We start from the raw sequence: 13,132 nt of genomic DNA on the forward strand, positions 1-13,132 counted from the left end.
TGACATCTTAGCCTCAGGCAATTATACAGAACTGAATTTCTATGCACTTCAACATAGTGATGGATCAGACTCAGTGCATTTAATTTTCTGTATTCCTTGCCTAACTTAAATGTGTTTGAGGGTTACTTGACATACAGTGTTTTTGGTGTTTGAAACTTGAGTTTCATGGTTTTGCCACTTGCAAGCTGGATTAAACCCAGACTAGTCAAATTATCTGTGCCTTAGCCACCCTCAACTAAAGAGTGGGATTTATGATCCGTGTGATGTCAATCTCACAGAGCTTTTGGGAGGGTCAAATAAGATGACATGTCACATAATTCCAAGCATAGCCTGGTTAACTCCAGTGGGATTTAATGACTGGGAGAGGCTGGAACTTGGAACTTCATCCACCCACTTGGATGGGACAGTGGTGGGCAGGGACTCAACTACAGCTGGTGTAGTTGGTTGGGAAGTTTAGCCAGCCAACACTGTTCAATGTTCCCAAGAAGGGAAGAGTGAGAGGCAGGTAGTTAGTTAAGCTAGACTGCCTAAATGACTAGTTAAAAGCATGGCTCTTTAAGTTTCACAGACCTGATTTCACATTTTCTGCTTATTAGCTGTGCAACTTGAGTAAGTATTTAGTCTCTGTGGCCTCATTTCACTTATCTGTAAAATGAAAGTAATAATACTTTTCCTGCAGTACTGTTGTGAGATACACATATAATGCACTTAGCCATCTCCCAGACACAGTAAATTGTATAGCTGTTATCACTAAGCTGTTACCCAGAAGGGAGTTTAATGTTAAATTTTCAGGGAATGGTTTCTCATGGACAAAGACAAGCACTATGGGAGGAAGTAGACGATATTATTTAGGCATCTGGTCAAGTGACAGAGTCAGAGAACTCTATGAGCACATATCTATGTTTCACCTAATGTTCTGGGCTGTGGGGAGATGGAGAAAAAGCAGTGCAAATCCCCAAGCTTAAAGGGGCTGGCAATGTCTTCGGGTAAATAAGACCTGAGGTCAAGTGGAAGTCAGGTTAGCTGCCCAGGCCCCTAAGGCTGAAGGAGAATATGAAGAGTGCCTCAGGGGGAGTCCTGACAGTGTTAGGCTGGGGTGGATCTGAATCAGGAGCCTGGAAATCTCAACAGCTAGTAGAAGAACAGAGTAACCCAGAACTAGCTAGTGTCTGATAAAAAGATTCTGAAGACCTTTTAAAAACTACAAAGTGCTAAACTTATGTAAGAAAGTATTAGTATTAGCGGAAAGAATGTGGACTCCGTTTCTTTCCAGGAGAAAGAACATAGTAGGCAAGCCTATTGAAATAGGCTTGTGATGTCATCCAGACACCTGCAGGGAAGTACCTGCTGGGGAAAAGATTTACATAGGCAGATAGCAGGCCTGGGAGTGAGTTCCTGAAGCACCAAAGACGGGATTATCATGTGATACTCTATCCTCCAGTGGTTTCAGTGTTTTAGTTTGGTGAGAGATGTTGGGCTTTCATTTTTCCTCTGCTTTTTTTAAAGGAAACATAGACTTTGACCTGCAATGAATGAAACCACATGGATAGACACTAGCACACACATGTCCTAGTTATACAGAGAATTTTAAGTTTCATTAAGTAAAATTCCTTTACTTACCAAATGAAGAAATTCTGATGCAGTCAAAGAAATTTTGGCCTCTGAGCTATGGGACCTTCTGCAAGCCACTTAACCTTCCTGAGCTATTTTCTCCTGATAGGAGAAAGAAAATAATTGTGCCATTAGAGTGCAGTGTTTTTGTTTTGACCAGATGAGATAATTTATGGAAAGCACTTACAAACAGTAAAGCATACTTTGTAAGTAAATGGTTAATCAGTGGGTCAGATTCTGAGATAACCATAAATCTGGACTAGAGGATCAGTTTCTTTCCTCTTCTGGGATATGTTGACTAGTATTAACTGTTTGCTTCCTAAATTAAACAAAGGCTCTTAACCCTTGCTTTTTCCTATATACTCCCTTAAAGCTGTGTTTCTTGAATGTCATATTAATGAGAATTACCTGAGGAGCTTGTTAAAAGGCAGGTTTTATAACCCTTTCCCTAGAGATTCTCAGTTGGTAGGGCTAGGTTAGGGTCCCGGACTCCAGGGCTGGTGGACCATGGACTTTAGTTACTGAAATATAAACTGAAGTTTGTCCCTGGCGAATTAATTTGCTATTAAAAAAATAATAACAATTTGCTATTAAATGCTTGGCTGTACATGTTGCAGCACAAGAGCCCAAAGCTGAGAATTTGGAGACCTGGAATTTATACCTGGCTTAGGTACCAACCAGTACTTAGTGCAAGGTAGGAGTTCAATAAATACCTACCTTCATGAAGGGGTAAAATAACCTGTCCTGTGACCTTGGATAAATGTACTTCCCCTCTCCAGGTGTCTATTTCCTCGTCAGTCAAATGAATTTAATCTCTAATACCATGTCCAGCTTTGCATGTCTTTGACCCTTCCAACTCTGAGGCCTACTGTGGAAACATGTGATACCTCATAGAAAGTTGTGTAAGCATTTGGGAAGCCATACTTACTCTTTCCAGAAAATAAAGGTTTTTCAGTGCATCTTGTTGAGTCAATGCAATGTGTTAGTGTGACTGATTTCATCTCCAAGAATATCTTTAGCAAAAGGGAGATTATTTTGGTTAATTTTTTGAGATATGGTACTTAAATTTGAGAAGTTTAGAGATAACTCCTTTAAAAACTCCAGTGCTTTTTTCATGTTGTTAGTATGTTCTGTCCCCAGTTAGTCCATGTCAGTCCAGATCCTTCTATATTTTACCATAGCCTCCAGATGATTTCTCCTGCTCCCCACTCCACTCTATCCTCTTGTTCTACTTTCATCATCCTTTTCGCAAAACATTTCTCTGCTTTTTTTAATGGTATAAATCTTCAGTGGCTCTCTCATTAGGATATTGGAATGGAATGACATTTGAAATGTCTCATTATGTCTCTTAAATTTCCAACCCATCTTCTGTCATTACTCCTCTACTCTGCCATCCTGGAATCTTGAGCTTGTGATTGTCCATCATGCTCTAGTTCGAGCTGTTTTCTCTGCCCTGAATGGGTTTTCTCTGTTCATTCCCTTCACTCTGTTCATTTTTCTCAAAATTAAAAACCTACTTCAAATTCCACATCTACTTTCTGGGTTTCCTTGGCTACCCAGCCTGAATTAAACTTCTCCCTCTACATTTCCACAGTAATTTAAAAAGAGTATGATTCCACCAGGTAGAAAAAGAGAGAGGTCATTTCAGGCAAAAGACATCACAAGAACTAAAATATAGACTAAAAAATGATTATATGGTATAAACCTAAACATTACTACATATAAATAATAATAATAGCAATACTAATAATATATACAAAGACCAAGCTTATATAAAATAAAAAGAATATAGTGAATTCTCATCTTGAGAAGTAGCATATTACCAAATATACTGAAGCTCCAAGATCTCATGTCTTCTCTTCCCTCCGAAGATAACCACAATCCTGAATGTGCTGTTTGTGATTCCTTTGCTTTTTTTATATATACAAATATAAGTTTGTTCCTTATATGACATCTGGGAAATTCATTTAGATTTTTGTATGTTTTGAACTGCATATAAATGTTACTATACACTATATTCTTGCCACTTGCATTTTTCTTAATTTTTTGTAAGGTTTTCTCTATGTTGATATGTTCATTTCTCTATATATCACATGTTAATTGCTCTGTACTCTTCTGTCACATGAGTAAATCACAACTCACTTATGTAAAGCTCTTGTGGATGGATATGCATATTGATTTATTTTTTCTCTCCTTTTTTTTTTTTTTTGGTTGGGAAAACTGATATCTGAATGTTCTTGTACATGTCCCCTAGTGTGGAGGTATGAGAGTATCTCTGACATGTTCATCTAGGACTCGCATTGCTTGCTCATGTGGTACCCAGATCTTCAGCTTTTCTGAATACTGTTGTTTTCCAAAGTGTTTTTGGAAATGTGTAATTTCCAAATGTGTAATTGGTAATTGATTAAATGTTTATGTTTAAGAAGACTATTGGGAAATAACACTGGAAAATAAGGTTGGAATCAGACTGCACGGTAAGCCAAGGGGCCAGGGTGTTTTTCTAGAGGCACAGAAAGCCATCACTTGTTACTTACCTTCCCTGAGTCTTAGTTTCCTTGTCTGTAAAATGGAGGCAGTAATGCCTTCCTCACAAGATCGCTGTGAAGACTTTGGCATGAGGTAATAGATCAATAAATTTTTAGATATTAAGTATCAGAAAACATTATGAATTGGGCATGATATAAATAGATTTATATTTTAGAAAGCTAATGGCACCTGAGGGTAGAGTGAATGTTTTTGGAAAGATAGGAAGCTATGGTGGTAATCTAGAGTTTCTTGACTTTGACACAATTAAAATTTTGAGCTGGCTAATCCTTTGTTTTGGGAGTGCTGTCCTGTGCATTGCAGAATGTCCCTGGTATCAACCTACCTGATGCCAGTGGCAATCCCTCTCTCTCTCTCAATGTGACAATAAAAAAATGTCTCCAGATATTGCCAAATGTCTCCTGAGGAACACAATTTCAACCATATGAGAACTTTTTATTTAATTTCAGTGTCAGCTTATCCATGAAGCCTTCCTTGTCTTCTTTTAGGAAGATGGTGTTATTCTCTTCCTACAAATGCCTTTTTATGGCATGTGCCACATAATTTTGTAATTATTTATTTGTCTACTTCTGAACAAGGCCACATATTTGTAAACCACTTTGATCATCATTTATAAGCATGTAGAACATAGTAGGAACTTAAGCAGATTTTTAAAATGTGAATTGTCAAATGAATAATTCAACAATTATTACTAAGCATATTCCTTGTCCTGGGGACTGTATCAAGTGTTGTGCTAAACCTACAATGTTAAACAAAAAGTCATGGTTCCTGATCTTCTAGAATTTATAATGTAATGGAAGAGAAGGAATAGGTATGTAAACAATAAAGTAACAGAATAGTTATAGATACGATAAGTGCCATGAAAGAAATCCAGATGGTGCTTTGACAAAAAATAATCAGGGCCTTTATTTATTTTAGAGCCTTTAAGTTTTTCAGGAAAACAGTGACATTTAATTTTAAACATGAAAGCTGAGGTGAGTAAGTTATGGAAAGAATTAGGCAGAAGAGCTTTCCAGATAAAAGAACTAATTCAAAACTCTTGAGTTAGGCAAGTTTGTGGTATCTTAGAAAGAGAGAGAGAGGCAATGCAATCAGAGCCCAGCAAAAACAGGTGAGAGCAGCACATGATGGAGATGAAGAGCTGGCCAGGATGAGATCACTGTTGGCTGCAGTAAACAATTTGTGTTTAATTATAAATGTAACGGAAATATGTTGGATGATTGCTTAGGAAAGGAGACACATGACCTGATTTCATTTAGGTCTTTGGCCTTAAGCAACCTATTTTACTTCTCTTACTCTTGGATCTCACAAGGGTGTTAAAATGAAGTTAATTCACATGTGCGAAGCACTCCAATTGTGCCAGACATGTATTCAATATGTCTAAATTATGATTAGGTTTAGGATTAACTTTTTACAATGCAATCTGGCCTTTTATACTTTGACAATTTGTACATACAGAATAAGTTGAAGGGGGGTTATAGGTAGGAGTGAAAGTAGATTAAAATTTCAAAAGTTAGATGAAAGACCTTGGTGGCCTGACCTAAAGATGTTGTAGGGGTAGAAAGAATGTCATATTAATTGGTTCATGATCATTAGTTCATGGATCTTCAAGAATAGATGATAGGTTGTGTGTGGTCATTGAGAGAAGTGGAAAATGAAAGACAAATGCTATTTTTTTGCCATCATTAACTGGGAGAATGGCGGTGTAATTCATTGTAATAGGACAGACTGCAGGTGAAGGTCAGGTTTGCGTAGGGAAAGTCAGGAGTCACACCTTGAATGAATAAGAGCAGGTGAGCAAACATACAAGCAATAGTAATGAAGTTAAAAATACAGGCATAGATTTGGGATTTTATGGATAGAACCAATAAGATGTTGTGACCAGTTAGATGTAGCTAGATAAAGAGATGTTTAAATAACTTCTACATTTTTAGCTGGGGAGGGGAAGCTCTAACTATAGGGAACAAAGAGGGGGAGACTTGGGTGTGAGGAAGAAATAGTGAGTTTGGTTTTGGATATGTGAGTATTAATGACTGGTGGAAAAGTTTGGAAGTTTGCATGAAGGGGGACACTGAGATGGAGACAATGATTTGAGATTGATGTCAGGGAGCTGAAACTTAATGGGTCAGGAATTAAATTGTAAGACATATGACGTGTGAGGGCTGGGCAGTAAAGGAAGGAAAAATAAATGAGATTGAGAAAGAATGTTCAGTATGGTAGGGGCATAGTTGAAGAGAGTAGTGGCATGGAATTGAAAAGCGGAGGGTTCAGAGGGAGATGCAGCAATCACGTCAAATCCTTTAAAAAGGTTTATTTATTTATTACTCTAGAGGGAAGAGATAGCAAGCATATGAGCAGAGGGAGGAGCAAGGGAGAGGGAGAGAGAATCTCAAGCATACTCCATGCTAAGGGGGGAGCCTGACTCAGGGCTGGATCTCATGACCCTGAGATCGTGACCTGAGCCAAAACCAAGAGTCGGAATGCTTAACCAATGGAGACACCCAGGTACCCCCAATCATGTCAAATTTTTATGAGAAATTAAATAAAATGGAAAAAAAGAATGTACCTTTAACTAACTAATACTCAATAATTTTCAGTACAACAGTAGGAGAGGAGCTAAATTAGAGTTGGTGAATGCTGAATGAAGGAGAGGCAAGGAAGTGGAAGCCATAAGTAGACACTGCCCTTTGAAGGACCTTGGGAAGACAAGAGGCAAGGGAAAACTGAGGGAGTAACTTACAGAGAAAGATAAAGCATGTTAGTGGGTTAAAGGAATTACATCCTGCTGTGATGAGAATATTACAGGGGAATTTGAAAAGGCAATGCACTGAAAATGTGGGAGTACTTGGAATAGACGTGAGGTGGGTGATTAGCTCTGGAGAATTATCGTCATCCTTCTAAGGCAAAGTGGGAAACAGAAAGGCTGACGAAAACTATAGATGTATTTCTACGTGAAGAAAAGGAAGACTCATTGAAATTTATGGGCATTTCTATGACATTAAGGAGGGTAGTGTTCATTTTTACTTGACAAATACCCACCTTGCATCTGATTTTTATCAGGTATCGCAGTGGGTACATGGCAGGAAATATACCATACAGAGAGAATTGAGGCAGAAAGAAGTTAAATAAATGGCCTTGGTTCAGAGAAATAGGAAGTAGAAGAATTGAAATTCAAAGTTAGATGTGCCTGAATTTAGAGCCTCACTTCTTAAATATAAGAGATAATCTGATCAGAAAGGGCACTTCGAGTTTTGCATGTTAGGGGTGGAGAATATCCGTGTAATGATGAGGGCCAGAGCGTGGCTGTGCCCTATAGGTTGTTAAGGTAGAAAATCCACAAGGAAAGCTTTTGGAGTACTCAAGGGACATGTAAATTGGGGGATAAAGCAGTGTAGGGCAGACAACCCTATGTATCTTGATAAAATCCAAAGGGTGTAACTGTATTTTATAGAGTTGTCAAGGGCAGGTTAAATTTTGAGGATTATTTTTTATTCAAGGAGGCAAAATGTGTATGTATAGATTTTTTTAATGTTTCCCTTTCCCCAGACATGGTTAAGCCATATTGTATGTAAGGGGTAAATTCTGAATTGTTTAGAAAACTTGGCTATGTTGAATAACTAATTCTCTAAGATGTTGCCTTACTGATACCATGTTCTTTAAAATTATTCCCGCTACCTCTATACTCATGTTCTGGCCCAATTGTTTAACTGATTCTTCTGTCACATATGGCCAAGTTGGCTATGTATCTGTCAAGTATAGTGCCAACACGTGCAAGAGTCCTCAGAATCCCAAGAAACCTCTCTATTTGGTGGTATTTCCTTTGAGCTGCCTTCTACCATGTTTGGTAAGCTCTTTGCTTCTTCAGATAACAACTCAGGAAATTCCCACTTCCATTCCACCTGAGAGTTCCAGCTGCCTCCTGCCCACTCAGATATTTTTAATAGCTCCAAAAATAGCTTCTGTTATCTAGTTCTTTCTGTGTCATCTTCCTGATATAAGTACAATTCCTCAAGTAATAAAAGCAGTAATAAATATATATGGTACAATTTTCAAAATGCTTCCATATGTACATTTTTGTCTTCATTCCAATAATGTGAGAAAGCTGGAATGATTTTCACTTTACTGATTAGAGAAGTCAAATGATTGTCCAAGGTTGTTTCCCCTAGTAAATAAAGATGCCCAGTGTGAAAACCTAGGTCTTCTGAGGTCAACTCTCATCCCCAAGAGCTTCATTCTTTTAAAGAAATATGAAGTTTAGAGTTTGAAGGAAATGATTGGTATCATCACTTGTGACTTTCCACTTATTGCTGATATCCCATACTCAGTATCTTTGCAGAGGATCACCTGGCTCCTCTTGGCCCTTCGTATTTTCATCTGTAACATAAATTCAGCTGCTCATTTTCTACAAAGTGTCTTACTAGAATTTTGAATGCTATTAAGTTCGCACATTAAATTTGGAAACATTTGAAATTTTTATAATTTTGAGTCTATATCCATGAACATGTTGTATATCTCCATTTATTTCAGTATTCTTTCATTTATTTTCAAGTTTTATTTGATAGTTTTAATATAGAGCTTTTGTACATCTTTCCTTATTTTTATTCCTAACATTTTTGTTTCTGATGGTGTTGTAGATGGCATTACATTTTTTTATTAAAAATTTTTTCTAAACACTTCTAAAATTTATTTTTCAATTGAAGTGTAGTTGACATTTATTAGTTTCAGGTGCACAACATAGAGATCTGACAATTCTATGCATTACACAAAGCTCACCAAAGGTAGTCACCATCTGTCACCACACAAAATTTTTATATTATTGACTGTATTTCCCATGCTATACTTTTCATCCAATGACTTAATTATTTTGTAGTTAGAAGCTTCTGCTTCTTAATCCCCTCCATTTGTCTTACCTATCCCTGTGTCTCTCTTCCCTCTGACAACCACTAGCTTTTTTTATGAGTCTGTAACTATTTTGTTGTTTGTTTATTTGTTTTGTTTTTTAGATTGTACATGTAAGTGAAATCATATGGTATTTGTCTTTCTCTGACTTCTCTCACATAGCATATTATCTTCTAGGTCCATGTATGCTGTGGTGAAGGCAAAATTTCATTCCTATTTTATGGCTAAGTAGTATTCCAGTGTGTGCGTATCTTTTTTATCCATTCACCGATGGACACTTAGGTTGCTTCCATATCTTGGTATTGTAAATAATGCTGCTGTGAACATAGAAGTGCAAATGTTTTCTCAAATTAGTGTTTTTGTTTTATTAATAAGTGATAATTGATATTGATAATAATTGGACTTGGATCTGCCATCTTACTATATATTTTATGTTTTCCTTCTGTTTTTTGTTCCCTCTTTCTCATTTTCCTTCTGTTTTTATGATACCATTTTTGCTTCACCATTGTTTACGAGTTGTCTTTTGTAAAAATTTTAAAGTTTTACTCTAGTGTTTTTAATATACATTTTAAGCTTTTGCAGTCTATGATTAAATATTATGCCAACCATTCATCATGTAATAACCTTAAAATAATATATTTTCTTTTTTTAAGATTTTATTTATTTCATGAGAGACACACAGAGACAGGCAGAGACATAAGCAGAGGGAGAAGGAGGCTCCCCACAGGAAGCCCGATGTGGGACTCGATCCCAGGACTCCAGGATCACTACCTGAACCAAAGGCAGATGCTCAAACCACTGAGCCACCCAGGTGCCCAATAATATATTTTCATTTCCTCTCTCCAGTCATTTATATCATTGTGGTCATGTTTAATTTCTTTTATGTAATAAACCCACAAATATATCTAACTTTAGGGAATCACATCTTTTAAAGTTATTAATTTAAAAAAATTTTAAATGCTCTATACCTACTTTTTCTCTCAAGATGTTGCATGTACATTATGTGACAGAAGTCCTGCAGCTAAGCAAAGTTATCAATTTGTTTAAATCAAGATTGTCAAACCACATTTAGATTGACTCTAAAAAGCTTTTTTCCTGATGGTATGATCTGTTAATACTTAGTCTTGCATGGAACATACTTTGAAGGTTACTCTTTTAGAATATATAAAAGGTTTTTATTTTTATTGTTCCTAAATTCAGAGGTTAAATTATTGATCATATTTCATTCAATCATCCTTTCACACACACACCCTTCAAAATAAATTGAATGCCTACCATGTGCCAGACATTGCAATCTATACAAATAATGGTGACGTTGACCTTTAAATATAAATTATCTGCCTTCAGACTCAATACCCTTTCTACTGCACTTTTCCACAGTATGGAAAGGGCCTCCATCAAAAATTCTTTATGATTCCAGGTATTTCTAAACCATTATGTCATGAAATATAAAATCCAAACTTAGCTTTTTCATTAGTCCATGATCTTGAGTAAATTTCTTCCCTGTTCTACAGAATGATTTTCCAGATCTGTAATCCTAAATATAATTCTCTGCACACCACAAAATGGTCTCTGAGTATTATTCAATAAAAGATGAGGTTTCCACAGGTCTCTTAGTATACAGGCTATTATTTTTTTCTTTTTCTTTTTAGATAAAAATTTTTATACACTAAAATTTGAGAATCGTAAGTGTACAGTTTGATGCATTTTTATGAATGCATACACTTGTGTAATTACTCTTCAGATCAAAGTATAGAAATTACCTTAAAGGTTTCTTTGTGCCTCTTTATGGTCAATACCTTCCTCTCCCATCCTTCCCCAGTGATAGAGGCTACCATTGTGTGAACTTGTATCACTACAGAATTGCCTCATTTGTCTGGAACTTTATATAAAAGGAATTATATACCATGTATATAATTACCATGTAGTCTTTTTTTTTTTTTTTTTATCAAACAGGCTTATTCTACTCTAGTTTTCTGGTATAAAAACATTACATGGTGGCCATGTAGTCTTTTGTATCTAGCTTCTTTCACTCCACATAATGTCTAAGATTCATCCAAATTGCTGCCTGTGTTTTAATGTCAGTAGGGCTTCAGTCTCTTCATCAATACAATGAAAAGGGTTGGGCCAAATCGACTCTAAGTGCTTGAGTTCTGACAGTAAGTGAGACACTCTTTCCACTGTTAAGCAAGAATTAAAATGCAGGAATTCTGACCTGAATAAGTTGCCATGATACCATAACAACAGTGGGAATGACACCTTTCAATGTGTAATCCAATGAGAGCTTTCATGTTGCATGTCTGGGCTGGGAACAGTCTATGCACTTGTGTTATGTAAGGACAGAAACCACGTTCTATCTCAAGATACCCTCACTGACTTCTGGCTCTTCCCCTATTCAGCATTTTTTCTGTGTGACTTACTAAGTTGAATTGCCCATATTATACTTTTAAAAGTTGTTGATAAACAGGCTTAGAATAGAACTCTAGTGAAAAGCTCCCTCTTGATTTCATTTAGAAATCCTTATGTGTAGTGTTGAAGAATTTAAGGGGTACCTGGGTGACTTGGTTGGTTAAGCATCCAACTCTTGGTTTCGGCTGGGGTAATGATGTCAGGGTTGTGAGATCAAACCCCACTTGTGACTCTGTGCTCAGCGAGGAGCCTGCTTGAGATTCTCTCCCTCTTCTTCCTTCTCTGCCCCTCCCCCTTCTCGCTTGCTCTCTCTCTCTCTCTCAAAAAAAAAAAAAAAATAATACAACCTTTAAAAGAAAAAAAAAAGAGTTGGGCAACCCAGGTGGCTCAGCAGTTTAGTGCTGCCTTTGGCCCAGGGCGTGATCCTGGAGACCCTGGATGAGTCCCACGTGAGGCTCCCTGAATGGAGCCTACTTCTCCCTCTGCCTGTCTCTGCCTCTCTCTCTCATTCTGTGTCTCTCATGAATAAATAAATAAAATCTTAAAAAAAAAAAAAGAGTTTAAGAATCATCCATTGTGTTAGGAAAACTTATATTCAAATCTTGGTGTTTCATTTCTACTGTGTGACCTTGGGCAACTCTCAAACTCTCTGAGTCTGTTTCTTCCCCCTGGAAATGGAGATAAGGTTAGCTCCCTCACCAGACTGTTGTGGAGAGCCAAATAGAGAACATATGCAGAGTGTTCACTGGGCCCAGCATGTGGGTAGAGCTTCGTGTAGGATGGTTGTGAACCCTGACCTGCATCTACACTGTTTCATTGAACTTCCTTTGCATGCCAGTCCTATGTATTCACATTTGCTGGAACAAAGGTGGGCATAAGCAGTGGGTAGGGAACAGCCACAGAATTGTTAATCAATCCTATGAAGAGGAAAACTTCCGATAGAGAATGGAGTGGGACAGGTGAATGTAAATAGCAACCACTGGTCTAGGGGATGAGAAACAGATTCTAACCACTTGCCTAGTCATAAAACATTTCACAGTAGTGACTGAGGCACTAAATATCATTGGGAGAGCAAAATAGTTTAATGGTTTAGAGTCTGTGCTTTTCATTCAAACCATGTTCTGCCACTTAATCTCAAATTCTTTAAACTCTCTGAAAGGAAATTTTTTTCATATGTGTAAGTGATAGAGGTTAAAAAAATGAGGCTGGAGTCAGATGAATTTGGTTTGAGTTCTGACATTATCATTAACAATATCTGTACAATATTATACAGGTTAATAAATTTCTCTTTTCCTTGGCTTCCTGACCTATAAAATGTTACTTGTCATGAAAGTTAACATAAGAACACTTTTAACAATGCCTGCTACGAAATAATCAGTCAACAAATGTTAGCTGTTATTCACGAAACAGGCCTGATAATGCCCACCTCTTCAGGTTGTAGAGGGCATTTAAATGAGATGCAATAGGTGAGATAACTGACACAGATACAAATGATACTTTGAGTCCTATTGCTATAGAAAAATTATAATGTATAAAAAGAGATCTAGGAATGTGATCAAGGATGAGAAGATCTAAGGAAAAATAAACATCATCAGCACCAAATTAATGGATTCATTATTTTTTTAAATGGGAACATAAGAAAAAATGATTAGAAGAAACTATGTTCGTT

The 13,132-nt window shown here is 36.9% G+C and overlaps 1 pseudogene; it reads left to right on the top strand.

Annotated features, from left to right (window-relative positions):
• Window positions 1–931: 931 nt before the first annotated feature.
• LOC140634474 (uncharacterized) overlaps window positions 932–13,132 on the top strand; it is a 33,141-nt pseudogene continuing 20,940 nt past the window's right edge.

This window comes from Canis lupus, chromosome 5, assembly GCF_048164855.1.
Source record: "Canis lupus baileyi chromosome 5, mCanLup2.hap1, whole genome shotgun sequence".
Taxonomy (NCBI): domain Eukaryota; kingdom Metazoa; phylum Chordata; class Mammalia; order Carnivora; family Canidae; genus Canis; species Canis lupus.